Source organism: Equus caballus, chromosome 16 (genome assembly GCF_041296265.1).
Source record: "Equus caballus isolate H_3958 breed thoroughbred chromosome 16, TB-T2T, whole genome shotgun sequence".
NCBI lineage: Eukaryota > Metazoa > Chordata > Mammalia > Perissodactyla > Equidae > Equus > Equus caballus.
Genome location: NC_091699.1, coordinates 96380341 through 96398638, shown reverse-complemented (window position 1 = coordinate 96398638; position 18298 = coordinate 96380341). Strand labels below are relative to the sequence as shown.

The 18298-nt window shown below is 39.4% G+C and overlaps 1 long non-coding RNA gene across 1 annotated transcript; it reads left to right on the top strand.

Annotated features, from left to right (window-relative positions):
* Window positions 1–7091: 7091 nt before the first annotated feature.
* Window positions 7092–17347, top strand: LOC138918136 (uncharacterized). Its single transcript, XR_011427132.1, has 3 exons — window positions 7092–7246; window positions 13452–13626; window positions 15019–17347. It is a non-coding gene; the product is annotated as an uncharacterized lncRNA (long non-coding RNA).
* Window positions 17348–18298: the final 951 nt, after the last annotated feature.

Sequence of the window (18298 nt, the reverse complement as noted above, 5' to 3'; positions counted from 1 at the left end):
GAGAGCAGCTCTAAGGCAGCACGAGGGCAGAGTGGCCTGAACATACAGAACATCAAAAGGGAAGATTCTGGGAGGACTGTGGTGGGGGAAACAGGATGCTGGGTGTTTGGTGAGAGGACATGGGGGGCAGGAAAGCTTTCACAGAAGAGGTTTCCTAAGTGAGACGTTAAATACAGGGTAATGGAAGGAAGGCCGTGTTCAGACAGAAGGTGCTGCTGGGCGAGGGCACAGCAACATGAAGAGGCAGGATGCTGACCTGTGTGGCTGTGCGTGGCGCAGTGACAAGGGCAGCGGGGCCAGGGGACAAAGAAGGGAGGCAGCCACATCTGCTGGGATTGCCAATGGCTGAATATCAAGAACGTGAACAAGAGGGTCTTCAATAATTAGGAATTTAGTTTTCTAAGATGCATTTTTGTGGCAAGCACTCACTGACTTTGTTCCAGCGGCTTATTGACATCAGGGCTATAAATTAGTCCCTAGGCCTTCCCCTCACGGGATCAACACGGCTGCCTCAGCTCCGATCACGTCGTCTCTACCCCATGTTAAAGGCAGGGAGAAAGGGCACAGAAAAAAACTTTTCCTCTCGGAGTACCTTTCTTATCAGGGAGAAAAATTCTTCCCCAGAAAACTTCCCCTTATGCCTGGGTAGCATGCTCACCTTAGACAAGGAATCCAGTTTTCCTAAGATTGAGGAATCTCAGTCTGATAAGTCAAGATTTTCTTAGCAAGCAAGAGGGAGGGGAAATACCCACTGTGGGGCCAGGGTGTCTGCTGGGGCAGGAGTAGCTGAGGGCCACGGAGTTCCTTGCATGGGGCAGTGGGCTCCCTCTGTGGTCAGCGGCCTCTGGCTGAAACTTCAGCTTATTGGTCATCACGTTTTTTGTTCCCTTGTATTTTCCAGTTGAAATATTTTTGCCGTCCTTTGTACACAGCTTTGTTTTTCCCCTACTTTTGCCCTCTTTCCATCTGTGGGTTTTGTGGATGAAATAAGTACTCTCTCAACTCTTTTATTGGCTTTTAAGCTAATACATTCAAATTCAATAAATAAAATCCACCAGAATCAAATTCTTTCTAAGCAGTTTAACAATACAGTTTCCTAATAGACTTTTCTGTTGGGTCACAAACGTAGACACAAATATCCTTTAAACTACCTTGTTAATCATTAAGTAAACCATGAGTCATAGATCTTAACTTTTCTTTCAGCAAAAATAAAAGTGGCTCTCATAGGAGAACACAAAATATAAAGATTAATATCTCATTTTGCTTTCATAAGCAAAAAACCTAATGACCTACATTTCTTATTCAACCAAGAAAAGGATACAAGACTAACAAGTTCACTGATGACCAAAATCATTTCCTGCATTTCATTAGCTTTGCTTTTTTATGCTACACTAAGTGAAGGAGTCTAAATAAACCTGTCTGCTCAGAAAGGTCCCTCAATTTATGCCACAGGCAATTCAGCCTGGTGTTTGCTGCTTCTGCCTTAAGGAAGAAAAAAGTGATAAATTCTTATCACAAAGGTCCCTCTACAGCTGAATGCATTGTCCATTTACTCTTTGTAGCAGTTAAGATAGTGTTGGTTGGAGGTGCGGGCTCTGGAAAGATACTGTGCTTAGTAGCTGAGACGCGTTACGAATAGACAAGTGAAGGGCTGGATAATGCCCACTCTGCAGTTCTAGCTTGTGGCAGAAACTACAGGAAATGGCTTCACGACAGAGGGAGTCCGTAACTGGCATTTAGTTCCTTCACAGTCTAGAGTCTACCAAATATTTCTGGATTCTCCCTAGTGACCCTCATCTAGAACAACCACATGACTAGGAATTTCTCGACTTTTCGGCACAAGGACTTTTTCCTCAGGTACCCGTGATGTTCAGTTTACATCAGTGTTCATTTAGGATCTGTGGTTAAGAAAACACAGAATGGTAAGACGTTAACAGACATCTAGTAATATCTAAAAATGCGTTGTTTGCTGACTTTGGGTTAAATGTGAAGGCTTGCCCACAGATGGTGATCTCCTCTTCCTCCCAAACATGACAAAAATGGCTTAAAAAATTTAACTAATGAGGACGAAGAGAAAAATAGAAAATGTAACTTCAGAAAAATCATTTGAGTAGATTTTTAGAAAGCAGAATAAGATGCAGGGTGGATAATTGACACAGTAGAACAGAGAACATCAAAAGCTAATTGACCACACAGAGCTCCTGATGGGAAACCAGCTCGTTTTCCTCACAGATCCCCTGAGAGTCTGAAGATGGAGGAGGTAACAGGAAAGTGGAAGTCGCTAAAGACTGAACTCTCCGAGAGGGTTTGAAGGCTCTGAACTCCTCCACAAACGCACACTAAGAGGGAAAAAAGCTCAGTCTCTGGAGAAGGCTGAGGAACCCGTGCACACCAAGAAACATGGAGGTTGAGGATGAAAACACGGTGATAAGACTGCTCTACACACACCCCCCACTCTGCCCACAGCCTCCTTCCTCTGCCGGGCTTCCAGAACACCTGTTGCTTCATTTAGCTTTGGTAGAGAACTGGAAGATAGTCTGTAAAGCAAATTGGAAAGTCCCATATGACAGACCTCTGGATGTTTAGGAGCTGCCCAAAGACATGCGGATGTTCCTTCTAAGTGAAGTCAGCCAGCTGAATCCCATCCCCGTCTGACCCTCCCCCACCATCCGGGGCTTCACGTATACACCATCGTGTACATAAATGTTTACTGAAGGAGTAACATACACAAGAGAAAATCCTTTCGCTTGACAAAGAGAGAACAAAACAAGCAAACGCTTCTAAAAATAGAACAGTTAAATAAACAAACAGATCAAATAATATCACATCCATAAAGTAAGTACAGGAAACTATTTTTTTAAAAGCAATCAGAGAAAAAGAAATAGATATTGGAAATTAAAGTAAATTACAGTAAAAAAAAAAAGGATCATTAGAAGTCAGGAAAATCTATAAAGTAGCCAAAACAACATAGAGACGGAAAATAATAATAAAGAGATTATAAAATAAGAGGATTAATTTAGATGGTTCAACATCCAACTAGTAGAAATTCTAGAGAGAGAAGAGAAAAGAGGAGAGGAAACAAAGAAATAAGACAAAAAGTCTCTCCCACCCGAAGGGCTGTGTCTTTAAGTTCAAAGAGCCTATTGAAGGCCCAGCAAAATTAGTGAACATTAACCAGGCTCACAGAGGCATGTGATCATGATGCTTCAGAACACCTGGAGTTAATGGGCAGATTTTAAAAAACTCACAAAATAAATATTAATCAGATTAGTAACATCAGACTCCAAAAGACAGTAGAAAAATAGTATCAAAAATTCTGGTGAAGATTATTTTCAGCCTATAATTTTATACCCAGACAAGCTATCAATCAAATGCGAGGACTGAATAAAGGCGTTTTCAGTTGTGCAATAGTTCAAAGAACTCACCTCTCATACACTCTTTCTTAGGAAGCTACCAAAGTATATAATTCATGAAAAATGAGACCATAAAGCAGAAAAGAGAAAGACAGGGATTCAGGGACCACAGTCTTCATCACAAGAAAGGAAAGAGGCAGCTTCTGCGCTATGTGGCTAATGTGCTGTGAGCCTAAAAAGCTGTTAGTTTATACTGAAGCAAGACATGGACATCTGTAGCAGGCAGGTCTTCAGTTTGAAAAGCAAACAAAACAAGAGGAAATGCCAGGGCATTGATAGATAATTTGAAGTATTTGATCCTTTGGCAAAAGTATTGCCTGGTATTTGACAGATTTGTGGTAAAATTTGATAATTTTGTAGAGTTTAAAAAATAATTTATTAGTATTTTAGTTACCAAAGCAGTATAGGATTTACATATATTTGAAAAATAATACATAGGTATGTGACAAATGCTAAAATGGATACAATCATAAAATAATGTCGAATCAGAGACAGAACAGTAAACTTCGCTAGAGGTAAGGTAGGGGAGGGGTGCAAAGGGGATTAGGAGAGTGAACCAGAAAAGGTGACAGGTGAGCTGGGTGTTCCCAGACCTAGAGAGGGTGTGAATGAAGTAACTGGTCCTTGGTTCATAAGATTAATTTAAAAATATAGCCTCAAAGGACTTCCTCGTCCAGTCAAGGTGTAATAAGAGGAACTGGATTTATCCTCCTGGCCGAAACAACTAAAGATGTAGAAATGTGTGAGATGATGGCTCACGAGACACTGGACATCAGACAGCAAAGGACAGTGGTCCCTCGGTGGGGAAGCATACAAGGCGAGCCCCCACATTACCCAGCTTCGTGCCTGGGGATCAGGCCTGCGGGAGGGGAAGCCCGGGCAGAGCCAGCAGTCCCCTAAGTGGAGGGGAAGGAAGAAGGGCTAGTCCAGGGAAGCCAAGGCGACTGCATTTACAAGGCTGCATCCCAGACATCTGGGTGGGGAAAGCTGCAGGGAGAGGAAATTCCGGAACTCAGCAGAGGGTTCCCTCGAGCCGTCAACAGAGGGTGGTTAGCGTGTGAATGCAAGTTCAGGGAAAGAACCACATGGAAGGGTTAGTGGGAACAGTGCTCAGAGACCTCACAGGACCAGGAACAGTGCCTCTACTCAACAACCAAAGCAGGAAAACTCATGACTGAGGTGTGTCGGCTGGAGTTCTAACAATGTCTTGCTTCATTGTTGGGGAAACATCAACCTTAGTTCTTATCCCATGTAACCAAGCCTAAAAGCAAGGTTGGAAAGGATCGGACTTTCCAAATAGCTTAACCACGTGCAGAACAAAAGTCAAGAATATTTATAGGAATACAAAAATATTCAGACACAGAAAGGTTATATTCACAATGTCTGGCTACCAATAAAACAAAAAAAAAAGAAGCCAAGCAAAGGAAATACAGCTCACCAGGAGAAAAATCAACCAAGACTGAGCTGACGTGATGCAATGTCACTGCCTTATCTCAGCAGTGCCTAGGTATTAGGAAGGTAGTACTTTTCAGTGAGGTGATTAAGATGGAAAACGCAAAGGGGAAATAAAATTCAGGGGGAGCAAAAGCTCAGAGCCTTGAAGCAGTCTCAAAGATTTGGTGGGGTGCTGATTTTCCTGTGCTTCAAGGAGGAGGAGTTGGGAACTGAGGTGTTAAAGTCTGGAAGCATGTGGTAGCCCCAGGGGCTGGAAGGTTCAAGTGTGCTGGCAGCAGACTTTTGGGTTATACTCGCAGAAATAATTTGATTTTAGAATGGGGAATAGTTAAGTGTGAGTAGAGAAATAGCACTGAGCTTTTGAGGCAAGGACCCCTGGGTGATTTAGGGTTATTTGAGGAGTCCGGAAGTCCTTTGGGACCTAATCAACGCTGGACACAATTACGTGGTACCATTCAGTGTTCAAGTAACCTCTTCCTTTTCCTCTCTCTTCACCTCCATTCAAGAAATAAAGAGATAAAATGGACAATTTTATCGAATCCAGTGCTTGCTTATTACAGGAAAGACGTAAATAGATACAAACATATTTCTCTGAAACTGAGATATCCCCACTTCCCTGCTCCCAGCTCCACTGGTTGGAAAAGGTGGTGTTGAAATGGAAGAATGCAGCTGCTAAGCTTACTGAGCTTTTCTGTGGGCTTGACCTTGGCTGTCCCGCTGTCCTTGCCTGCTCCTGTGGTATCGACCAAGCTTTGCCACTGCCTTCACCTCCATGCACCTGTCAGCATTGACCGCTCTGCAGGATGGAGTCTCTCAGACCCTGTGCTATGGCCCACGGACAAATAAAGCCAGCCCAGAGGCCATTCAGAACTTGCACAGGAAAGCAAATGAAATGCAAAACAAAACAAACCTCCATAAAATCCAATTGATCCACTTATTATCTAATCGATCCTTAAACAATTTTATTTCACTTTGAATGTTAATTTAGATTTGGAGAAAAACACTATTTCTATTTTTTTTTTTTTTTGAAGCTTGAGTTCTGTCCGTGATAACAATAAAAACTGTTGTTACTTGGAAGGTCTTATTTACTTGGGGAAGTTGAAAGATTGGATTCAGTCTTCAACACAGCTGAGAAGCATCATCTTAGGTGAGGACAACAGCATTCTTCCCCTTTCCTAAATAATAGCAAGTAGAGCTGTGAGATCTTGACCAGGCGGGGTTAAAGGGTCAGCCTGCTGGGCCCTTCCCCAGAGCACCAATCTGTAGGGGCACAGGACATCACTGTCCCCCGCTGGAGAGGGTACACTTATAGAATGCCTCTCTGTGATACTATAGTGCGAAGTTGAAAGGACTGTTTGTTAAGCTTCTTGGGATAGGACAGATGAGATCCCAAAAGGTGTTGCTAAGAAGCCTTCCAAAAATGGAAGCAAAGCGTTTACTGTGCCCAGCTGGGGTACCAGTTGGGAGGCTGAGTGGAATTGCACAGGACAGTACACTAGAAGCTGAGCCTCCCAATAGCCCTGTTCTTAGTTTTCTTTCCCACAAGGAACCCCGCCTCAGCCTTTCATTCTGTTGAACAAACATTGAAAGAAAATCAGTGTAAGAGGATGCATAATATATCTCTGCTGATGCACAATGTTATTAAGCCAACATGCATCCTGGCCTTACCCTGGGCTTCTTCAGGAGCTCTGGCTTGGTATACCCATCCTTGTATGAAAGACAGAAATACAAGTAAAGTAATAGTGACATGACTAGGTTTTCCCAGATGTGAAATCTAGTGAGTAACACAAAACCACATTTTAGCACAAATACCACAGTGCACAGTGCAGGCGCTCAATATTTACCTTTCAACAGGTTTATTCCACCTGTCCTAACATACAGTCTAATCCAACTGATGAGAAGGAGTAGAATGTTACCCTATGCATGTTAGCACTTTTTCTAACTGCTATTCACGGTTGATTTGTAAATGGAGAAAACCAAGGCAAGAAGTCAGTGACGAAGTTAGGGACAGCCAGAGGCCTGTCTTCTGCAGAAATCAGGGGAAAAAACAAGTTGCAAAATTAATGGACCATGTTAGAGTCCAAAAGGAGTGTGTTGTGCTGCCCCAAAGAGTAGGACCCGTGCCTGTACTTCCTCATTCACTTAACACAACTTGCTGAACAGCGAAAAACAAAACAGTTTTGTCACTGTGGAGATTTCATTCTAGAGAGGAGAGAGAAACATAGTAGTCTATTAACTATGCACAGTGTGTCAAGTAGTGACAAGCGCCGTGGAGAAAGAGAAAGCAGAGAAACGGAGAAAGAGCGTGCTGCATGGGAGATTGGTCAACTCGCTGTTTAATTTTGCAGAGTGATGGGGAACGCATCACTGCTGATAAGGTAAAATTTAAGTAGTGATCTATAGGAAGTGAGAGAATGAGCCACGAGTCTATCCAGGGGAATGGTGTCAGGGAAAAGGAACAGCAAGCAAGAAACTAGAGGCATGGGTGCATTCAGCCGACAAGAGGGAGGCAGTGCACGTGGTCACCAGAGTGCTAGGGGAGAGCGCAGGGAGGGGTCGAAGAGGCTGCAGAGAGCCCAAGTTATGGAAGTTGTGTTGCTTATTGTGGGGACTTGACGTTACTCAGGGAGAGATGGGAGACTGCAGGAGGGTTTGGGCAGACGAGGGACATGATCTGACAGATGTGTTTATTATTTTATTTATTTTATCTTATTTTATTTATTTATTTTTGTGGTTTCTGGGTAGTGAAGTTGTGGGTAACTTCACTTTTTTTTAATTGAAGTATAATTGACATACGATAGTCTCTTGGTTTCATGTGCACAGCATAGTGGTTCGACACTCGTGTGCATTGCGAACTGCTCACCACAAGTCCAGCTAGCATCCGTCACCATACGAAGTTAGACAAACGTTTTACAGGCTGGCTTGGCTCCTGTGTTGAGTCCACACTGTAAAAGGTAGGCAAGGGAGAGGCACAGAGCTCGGCCTGGAGCTGTTTAATGACCTGGACGAGACAGTGAGGAGCGACAGCGATATGTGGTGGAGGAAGAGACCGCAGAGTTGCTGACGTGGGCGGACAGGAGTGAGGAGCACAGCAAGGAAGACCCCAAAGCAGGCGGATGCCTTATCTTCATTTAAGATGTTCATAAATGTGTTAACTACCAATTTATTTAAAGCCTTCCTGATAAAAAGCATACGTTTCTGGGGCAAGTTCTTCAGAAAGATCCATGAAATTATTACGTAGTGAGATGTTGGGGAGAAATGAATTTGAAGTGAGTTACCCCACCAAATAAATAAAGCAGTTCAATGTCTATAAACCTTGAGACTCCCTTATGGGACTGTTATTTGCATGACTTCAGTAAGGTGCCATCATAAGCAAAGAATTCCACTAAAGCAACAGTAATCTAAGATGATACACACATAAGAAAGAAAATCAATTTTTTAAAGATGTAGTTAAAATTATATGCAAAGAGGTAAAAGTAAAGTGGTTTTATAGAAAGCACCAGAAATTCAAAATTAAGAAATAAATCTTTATTCTGACTACTTTTAATGTTAAAATTTATGTTTTAAAGATTTAGTTTCTCCTTGATATGTGATAAGAACTGACCATAAATACAAAAATAAAAAACTGATACAAAACTGTGGAACCAGTCAGAAATTTTGATATCTCCCAAGATAAGTGAGACCTTCCACTTTTTGCTTTCTAAAAAATTTTCTAATAATTTGCAAACAATTCCAGTGATGCTAGAGGAAACTAAAAGGAAAATAAAAAATAAGGTCTACATAGGAGGCGACAAGAAGACTTGTTGGGCTGGGTTAATTGAGAAAAGACTGGTCAGTCCAAGGCTGGGTTGACAACTGTTCTTCCTTTTACCGGGAGAGAGACATAAGTAGAGATCCTCCATATTGACCTTAAGAAAACAAGGCAGGGACAGAGAAGAAACTTCTGCATCTTAGCAAAGGGTACTTGTTTCCTCTTGGGCATAAGAAGTTAATTTGAAGAAGCAAAATAAATGGGAAAAGGCAGGCGGTGGCATGTGGAAGAAAGCTCGAGACCAGATACAGACGGAGATGAAATGAACGCAGAAATTCCCACAGGAAAAGAGGCAGGTCATGCTTGTTTAATCTACCAAATTATTTCTAGGAGTAAAATTCGAAAGAATTAGACAAGGGCAGATTTAATAGATGTTAGTATCTGTCTATGATTTGTTGGCTTAGGAGGTAAAAACCAAACAAGTAATAAGTCAATCTAGGTAATGTTCAACCTTCCTTGAGCATTATGTGTTAAGCTCGTTGCAAACATTTTTATGATTAGTCTTTGAGCAAATACATTGTATTTTATTTCACCGTCAAGTTAGCAGGAGCTCAGAGAATCCAGTATTGCATGCATTACACAGCTTGAGCACCATGCTAGCTCCTCTAGCACACGATGCTTCTTGCTACAACAGGCAACCTTTCAGTGTTACGATGTAATTACTATCTTCAGGACCAAAAAGCTATAAAAAAGGAATAAAAGGAAAGCTTGTCTGCATGTCCAGCTCTCACTCTCCATCCTCCACTGTCTTCATCTCGCCATAGTTCTAGTTGATCCAATAAAAAGATATGTTACTTGTAATAAAATAAGCAGTGAAATATAACCAATAGAATAAGAGTAAAATGGTAGATCAAAGTAAGGAAAGAGAAAAGGTGTGTAGAACCATTATGTGACAACAGAGGATAAAGGAAACATAGTTAAGGACAAAAGGAGGCACGGAGCTTCCTGGGAAACAGAGTCACAGGGATATGCACTATTGTACGTATTTAGTTATTTAATAAAAAAATAAATGCAATATCGTTAAGGTTCTATTCTCTAAGAAGAATTGGGAGCATGAAGAAAATTTTCCTGTTATGACAATAAACAATTTAAAAAGTCTGATAACCCAAATAAAAATTAATGCTTTCCTTGGGATGGTATTTATTTTAGAAAAAAATAGGGACATAGGCCCCTAGAGAAGGTCTCCAGGGGAGGCTTTCCTTCTCAACACCTGACTTGTCAGCAGAAGGAAATGACCAGGTGCCAATCGCGAATCCTGAGTGGGTGCCTCCTGAGAGTCCCTGACGCGTGATCTCAGATTCTATGCCCTGGGTTTTAGAAGCAACGTTCCTTTGGGTGAGATTTGCATGCTGGCTCCTTCTATTCAAAACATTGTTTGGGCAGGAAAGTAGAGATTTATACATTTTTTTTCCACATGCACAACCTAAAGCTATTTTCCTACGAGATTTTCTTGATCCATTTTTCTACTAAAGTAAGTACAGCTACAACTAAATTGCAATAATCTGTAGTTGTAAACACACTGGATCAAATTTGGCAAAAATTGGAATGTCTGCAAGAAAGAGGAATAAATGCATTTGTACACATTCCAATCATCATATGATTTCATTTACGTCACTGTAGGACAAGGACCTGACTTCTGCCAAAGTGCAGAGGTCATGACTGAGAGTGCCGTGACAGGGAGTGGATGAAATCACATCCTGACTCTTAACCATGATCTCAGCATAGAGGTGGACTGTGGTGACACAAACTGGGTAGTTTTAGGCAAATCCGTATCACTCCTTGAAGTCATTTGCTCTCTATTTACGTTGCATCCTACAGTGACTGCAGACTGCAAGGAGATTTCCAGCCAAACTAAGACCCACACATTTGAGGCTTTCTGCCAGTTCCTTTGAGTGCAAAAGTTGAAATTTGTTTCGGTTAACAGTTGCTTTTTTCCTACAATGACTACCACAGTGACAACCTAATTTCTCAGAACGCACACTTCAGTCTTTAAGCAGAAAGAGACCTTTGCCAGGCATTTTGAATACCTGGTTCTCAACAGGAGAGTAATTTATTTCTTCCATATTGTTGGATTCCAGCCTCAACAAAATAATGCATTATAGAAATCATAGAGGCCGGCCCCGTGGCCAAGTGGTTAAGTTCGCATGCTCGCTTCGGCGGCCCAGGGTTTTGTAGGTTCCGATCATGGTCTCGGACATGGCACCACTCATCAGGCCATGCTGAGGTGGCGCCCCACATAGCAGAACCAGAAGGACCTACAGCTAGAATATACAACTATGTACTGGGGGGCTTTGGGGAGAAGAAGAAGGGAAAAGAAATGATTGACAACAGATGTTAGCTCAGGGCCAATTTAAAAAAAAAGGAAAAGAAAAGAAAAAGAAATTACAGATCTATTCACTGTTCTTTGAGAAAAATATTACCTAAACTTACTGTGAGAAAGAAAGAAAATATTGGTGAAGAAAACAAATAATTTTGCTTACAGAAAAACAAAGTTTTAAGTGAGCCCTGGCTTATGTTTCAACTTTATATTTAAAACAATCATAGTCTTGAAATGACTCTTGTTAACCAGGCAATACAAAAAAAGACAGAAGCTATGATTCAACTGCCTTTTTTAAATTTCAGAAAGTTTCTTAGGACTAGTGAAAACTGGTCTCTCTATGGATACATGTAAGCTAAGTGAGAAATATTTGTAAAATCGGCATTGCTCACAGGAATGAGTACTTCTATTATTTCTCCTTAGAAGCTCTCGATGTTGAAACATAGAATGAGACATTCGGCATCACATCTATAACAGGTAACCCAGGAGCAGTAGAGGGAGGATGTACAACACCTGAATCCCTCTCTCAGGCTCTGCTTTTGGGGAATCCAATCTAAATAGTCATATTTTAGCTGAGAAATCTTTGTGTTCTCCTTGAAATAGTGTTTTGAAAAGGCAGTTCAACTCTGTATTTGGGGCACTTTACACGGCTCTTGGCTTGTGTGTGCACACATGTTTATTTGAGGCAAACATTATCTTTGTTATAAACAATTTTAATCTGCTAATGTTTGTTTATTTTGTTTCCGTCCTCCTCCATCTTTTCCTTTAAGCCTCTATTATACAGCAAGATAGAAACTCACATGGGCATTAAGTCCTTTGGGGGAACAAGTTGACAAATCGGCAATGTTAAAAATACCAATTTACCAACAATAAATTTCTCTTTGCACATTTACTTAGCTAGAGTCTTAATGATTCTCTGTAGATAGGTATTTGGTCACTTAAAACTTTCATTTACCTAGATATTTTCATTACAAATTGATAGAAGTTTCTGGAATGTATTTCAAGAAAAGATATTAAGCATAAACATTATTTTAAAATTCTTCCTATTCTGTCATTATTTACATTACGTTATTTACTCACCAATTCCATTTTAAGTATTTTCTAGAAATAGTTTCCAATGTGCATGAAAATGCATGTAAAAAATGTTCACTGCAGCATTGTTTGTATGATGGAAAAGTCTCCAAGACATATTTTCTAGTGAAAGAATCAGGACACAGAACATGCAACCCTGCAACAAAACTAGTTACTTTTGATGAGTAGAATGGAATTTGGAGAGTGTGGTGAAAGGAAATTTCATTATTTATTTTACATGCTTATTTTTTGCTTGAATGTTTTTACAAAAAGAGAATATTCATGTAGTATTTGTTTTGTAAAAAAAAAAAACTTCAAATACATAACTATTGGGAAAAAATAGAAAATTACCTTAAAAGAAAAAGAAACTATCCATTTTTTATTGGCCATCTCAAATGTTGCTACCTGCAAAAGCCTGACTCTTCTTCCTCTGTGTCCCTCTGTACTCGAGAATAAATCATTCTTACAGTATTTATTCAATTCAATAATATTTATTAAAGCTCTACTGAGATTCAGTTATGAAAAGAATACTATACCTATCCTCAAGGAACTCACAGCTAAGAGAAGGAAAGAAATGGATGAACAATAAGGCAGTGATGGCTACTGCATCTCTGGGCACAGAGGTTAAACATGGCAGGTGTGAACAAAGTGTTACGGGCTTGTGGGAGGCAGAATTCTAAGATGGCCCCAAGACTCTCAGCTGGTTTGTTACTGCTTTGGCCTTTGGGAAGCAGAGGCAGGAGATGGCAGACTGAGAGGAAAGTTCAGGGATTTCTTCCTCATTTCTTCTCTGCTTAGTCACCCTGCTACTGAGTACATTCTATGTGCCAGGCACTATCCCCAAAGTATTACCTTTTTTGCCTCATTTGATCCTAATAACCTACCTTTGAAGTTGAAATTATTATCCCCACTTTAAAAATGATGTTAGAGAAATCGCTATGGGTCAAAGGATGGAACCAGAATTCTAACACAGGCAGCCTGACTGCAGAGCCCAGGCCGTAAGCGCTGTCCTACACTGTCATCATCCTGGGTAACCTGAGTCTATCACTTCAGACAGGAAACGTGAGAAGTTCCACTCTTGAGAATATGCATTAGGGTCTCTTAAAAAAACCCAAATGGCTTCATCATTAATATTTGATTCTTTGCCACACTTGATAATTTTCTGCCCTTGTCACAGAAAGAAAAAGATTATCTTATTAGGTATATTTTAAAACCTGACCTTCTGTTGAAACACAACACAAAGATTAGCTGAGGGCTCTGCTTGCCTCTATTTCCAACTTACACACTCTTCAAAGGGGCATATTAGTGTCTTAGCTTTTAACATGGTACTGAGGTGTCAGTGATGAGTAATCTGACTATAATTTCTTGTGATCCAATTATCTAGAACCATCTCAGAGCTTCATCAACCACGTGCTGCTTTCTCTGAAACATTGCCATTGTGACTCAGGAGCTTCTAGTCTAAAACGAAAATAAAACAGTAATGGGGATGTGAAACCTGGTTCTTGGTTCAATCTCTCTGTCTTCAAGATTTACGGATCCTTACAGCAAGATTCCACAAGGTATCTTCCCTTTCATTGATGCTGTTTTATCATTTGTGTTACCATTGATGTTAATTTTTAAAATACTATGCTTAAATAATTGAAATTGTGATATATCTTTGAATATGTATCCAAATGTTATGGTTTGGATGTGCGTCAAAAGCCTATTAAGTTATCCATAAATGCTAAAAGTTTCAATTGCCCTGCTATAGGCCAATTGGTGATTTAGAAAAAAATTGACCTTTCCTATAAGCAAGCTATAGCTCGCTCATTGCCCAGAGGCCAGTTCTCATAAGAACTAAGAATTATTTAGGGGCCATCCTGGTGGCGTAGTGGTTAATTTCATGCCCTCCACTTCCGTCGCCCTGGTTTCACACCTTCGGATCCTGGGTATGGACCTATGCACTGCTCATCAAGCCATGCTGTAGCAGGTGTCCACATATAAAGTAGAGGAAGATGGGCACACATGTTAGCTCAGGGCCAGTCTTCCTCAGCAAAGAAAGGAGCATTGGCAGCAGATGTTAGCTCAGGGCTAATCGTCCTCAAAAAAACAAAAAAAGAATTATTTATTTAATTTAGGGACCTACTCTGTACCATCTAGCCTGCCAGATATTGGGAATAAAAGGAAATATTACAGGGCTGGCGCCGTGGCCAAGTGGTTAAGTTCGCATGCTCTGCTACAGGCAGCCCAGTGTTTCGTTGGTTTGAGTCCTGGGCGCGGACATGGTACTGCTCATTAGGCCACGCTGAGGTGGCGTCCCACATCCCACAACTAGAAGGACCCACAACGAAGAATATACAACTATGTACTGGGGGGCTTTGGGGAGAAAAAGGAAAAAAATAATAAAATCTTTAAAAAAATTTAAAAAAATAAACAAAAAAACCTGTACTTAAAAAAAAAAAAAGGGAAGTATTACATCAGAAAATCCCTAGTCCAGTGGGAGTTCGACTATTTTGGGACAGGTGGACATACTGTTTCAGTACAGTTGGGATGATATAGACAGACAGACAGGCAGAGTAAGCGTGCTCTGGGAAGGCACAGGATGAACATCTGAGGAAGAAAACCAACAAATGTGCTGGACCTTGAAGGACAAATTGGAGTTATACAGAAAAGTAAAGAAGTTCGTGTTTTAGGCAAAGTAACAGTTTATGCAGAACCAGAGAGCTGAGTGAGAGGATGATCCATTCGTGGAGCAGTAGGATTCTTTACGAATGGACTGTGGATCATAAAGTGAGAAGTGGCAATGGAGGGAACGGACAGGCTTGAGTCAGACTGGAAAGAACCTTGTATGATGCAGTTTGCTGTTTATCCTGGAAGCTCCTGGAACCTTTGGTGAATGTTAAGTAGTGGAGTAACATAATTCTATGTTATGTTGTATAATTATAACACAGACCTCTTTTATATTACAACAGAACTCTTATACTGACAACTTGCAACTCATGCACACCACTTTGTGATAAAAATACTCAAACTTGAAACAGAAGGGAACGTGCTGAACCTGATAAAGGGCACCTACGACAAACATGACACTTAATGGTGAAAGATGGAAAGCCTCCCGTAAGATCAGGAACGGGACGAGGATGTCCATTCTTATCATTTGTGCTCAATGTTGTACTGGAGGTTCTAACCAGGGCACTTAGGCAAGAAAAAGGAAAGAAAGATACTCAGATTGGAAAGGAAGAAGTAAAACTCTCTCTAATGGAGGAGGACATGATCTCCTATATTGAAAATGCTAAGCATCAACAACAATAACAAGCTATTAGAGCTAATAAACGAGTTCAGATAAGTAATAGAAGAATGCAGGATACAAGATCAATATACGAAAATCAATTGTATTTTTATACATTAGCAATAAATAATCCAAAAATGATATTAGGGAAACAATTTCATTTACAATAGCATCCAAAATATTAAAATGTTTAGGAATATATTTAACAAAAGAAATGCCAGATCCATGCACTTAAAACTGCAAAACGTCATTGAAAGGAACTAAAGAAGGCTTAAATAAATGGAAAGCTGTCTCATGTTCTTGGATTAGAAAACTTAATATGGTTAAGATGGCAGTAATCCACAAATTGATCTACTGATTCAGTGCGATCCCTATCAAAGTCCCAGCTGGCATTTTTGAAGAAGTTGATAAGCTCTTCCTAAAATTCATAAGAAAGTGCAAAGGACTCATGAGATCCAAAATAATCTTGAAAAAGAAAAGCAAATTTGTAGGACTCACACTTCCCAACTTCAAAACTTACTCCAAAGCTATAGTAATCAACACCGTGTGGTATAAAAAGAGACGTAAGGACAGACATCTAGATCAATGGAATAGAATCGAGACCAGAAATAAAACCATGCATTTATGAGCAATTGATTTTTGACAAGGCTGCAAAACAATTCAATGGGGAAGAACATAGTCTTCTCAATAAATAGTGTTGGGACAACTGAATATCCACATGCAAAAGAATGATGTTGATATACAAAAATTAACTCAAAATGGATCAAAAACCTAAATGTAAGAGCTACATATTAAGCCCTTAGAAGAAAACGTAGGAGTAAACTTGCATGATCTTGGATTTGGCAATGGTTTCTCAGATAGGACACTTAAAATAGAATCAGCAAAATAAAAGAATAAACTAAACATCACTGAAATTTAAAATGTTGTGCTTTACATGATGCTATCAAGAAAGTGAAAACTCTACCCAAAGAATAGGAGAAGATAGTTGCAAATCATATACGAGAGAATGGTCTAGTATCAAAATATATCAACAACTCATAATTCAGTAACAAAAAAGCAAATAATCTCATTAAAAAATTCGCAGAGAATTTGAGTATACATTCCACCAGAGAAGATATAGAAATGGTCAATAAGCACATGAAAAACCATCTTTAGTCATTAGGAATATATAAATCAAAACCATAATGAGATACTCCTTCACACCCATGAGGCTGGCTATAATAAAAAAGGTGGACAATACCAAGTGTTGCTGAGGCTGCAGAGAAGTTAGAGCCCCATACAGCGGTGGATACAGTGGGGGGGGGGGGGGGTAGAATGGTGCAGCTGCCTTGGAAAACAGTCCAGCACTTCCTCAAATGCTTAAACGTAGAATTATAGTACGGCCCAGCAATTCTACACTAAGTACGCACTCAAGAGAACGGAAGCTATATGTTCACATAAAAACTTAAACTTGAGTGTTCATAGCACCTTTCATCACAATAGCCGAAAAGTGGAAATAGCTCAAATATCCATAACTGATGAACAGATAAAATGTTGTATATTCATATATAGGGATATGATTCAACCATAAAAAGGAATGAATTACTGATATATGCTACAACATGGATGAACCTTGAAAACATTATGCTAAGTGAAAAAAGCCAGACACAAAATGCTGCATATTCTATGATTAGATTTGCATGAAATTTCCAGAATAGGATAATCCATAAAGACATAAAATAGATATTTATTGCCAGGAAATGGAGGGATATGAGAATAAGGAGTGATGCTAATGGGTTCAGGATTTCTTTTCAGGGTGGTAATATTCCGGAGTCAGATAGTGGTAATTGTTGTACAGTCTTGTAAATACATCAAAACCCAGGGAATTGTATACTTTAAAAGGGTTAATTTTATGGTAATAGAATTATATCTCAATTAAAAGTCATATACTATGTAAATTACATAGAAATAAGATTCATTTGTATAGTATAGTAGATGTATAGTAGATGTTCAATAAATATTTGTTGAAAGAATGAATGCATTGTAACTGATTAATAATGGGAATATCGAAAACTACAATACACTAAGTATAATGAGAATTAAAATTAATCATCATAAGTAAGCCACAAGATCAAAAAGGAGAATTATTTTTGAGAATGACAACCATTATAGAAGTTTGAACTATTTTCCTTATAAAAAAGAAGGTGCCAATTTTTTCCAAGCAAGTCATTGTAGAATTACGAAGTAATATTTAAGCATTGTGTCGTCAAAAATTACTCGATAGGGGTTATTCAGAATGGACATTGAGTAGGTTCATTGGCGTTCCATTTAAGATTTGTGCTTTTGCAAAGGTTTCAGGTAAATATGGAATTTTAGGAGCGATTAATCGTCTCTGACTTGTAACGACAGACGGTAATCATGCTAATTTGAGAATTATTCTCCAGCACATTCTGTACCTAAAACTGATGAAAAGACTTTTTGTCTTTCACCTTTCAGTTAGGAGACATATTTTAAAGGATGATTATATTTCATCCAAATTTATTTAGCTAAAGATAGTGATCAATTTTGACTTCATTTAAGATGAATATGACAGAAAATGGAAGTTTGGTAAAGCTGCTTTTTAAATATTTCATTCCTAACCTCTTTAGTTTCTTTAAAAATCATCTTATCTGAGGTATATACAAAACATGCACATACACGTATATGTGTGTGTCATATATATACATATATACCTATATATGCACATACATATAAATTATCAAATAAATATCTATTTGTGTATATTCAGGCAATTAAAAAGTGAATCATAACAGTTATATATTTCAAAGAGGATAGCGAACAAAATCTTAACTATAAGTTGCATCTTATAACTAAAAATAAAGACATTTTTAGTCTGTAATGCTATTAGCTTAATCAGAGAACATTGCTGTGCTGAAATTGACAATCAATTTGACTCCGGCAGTAAATATATGTCCTAATTAAGC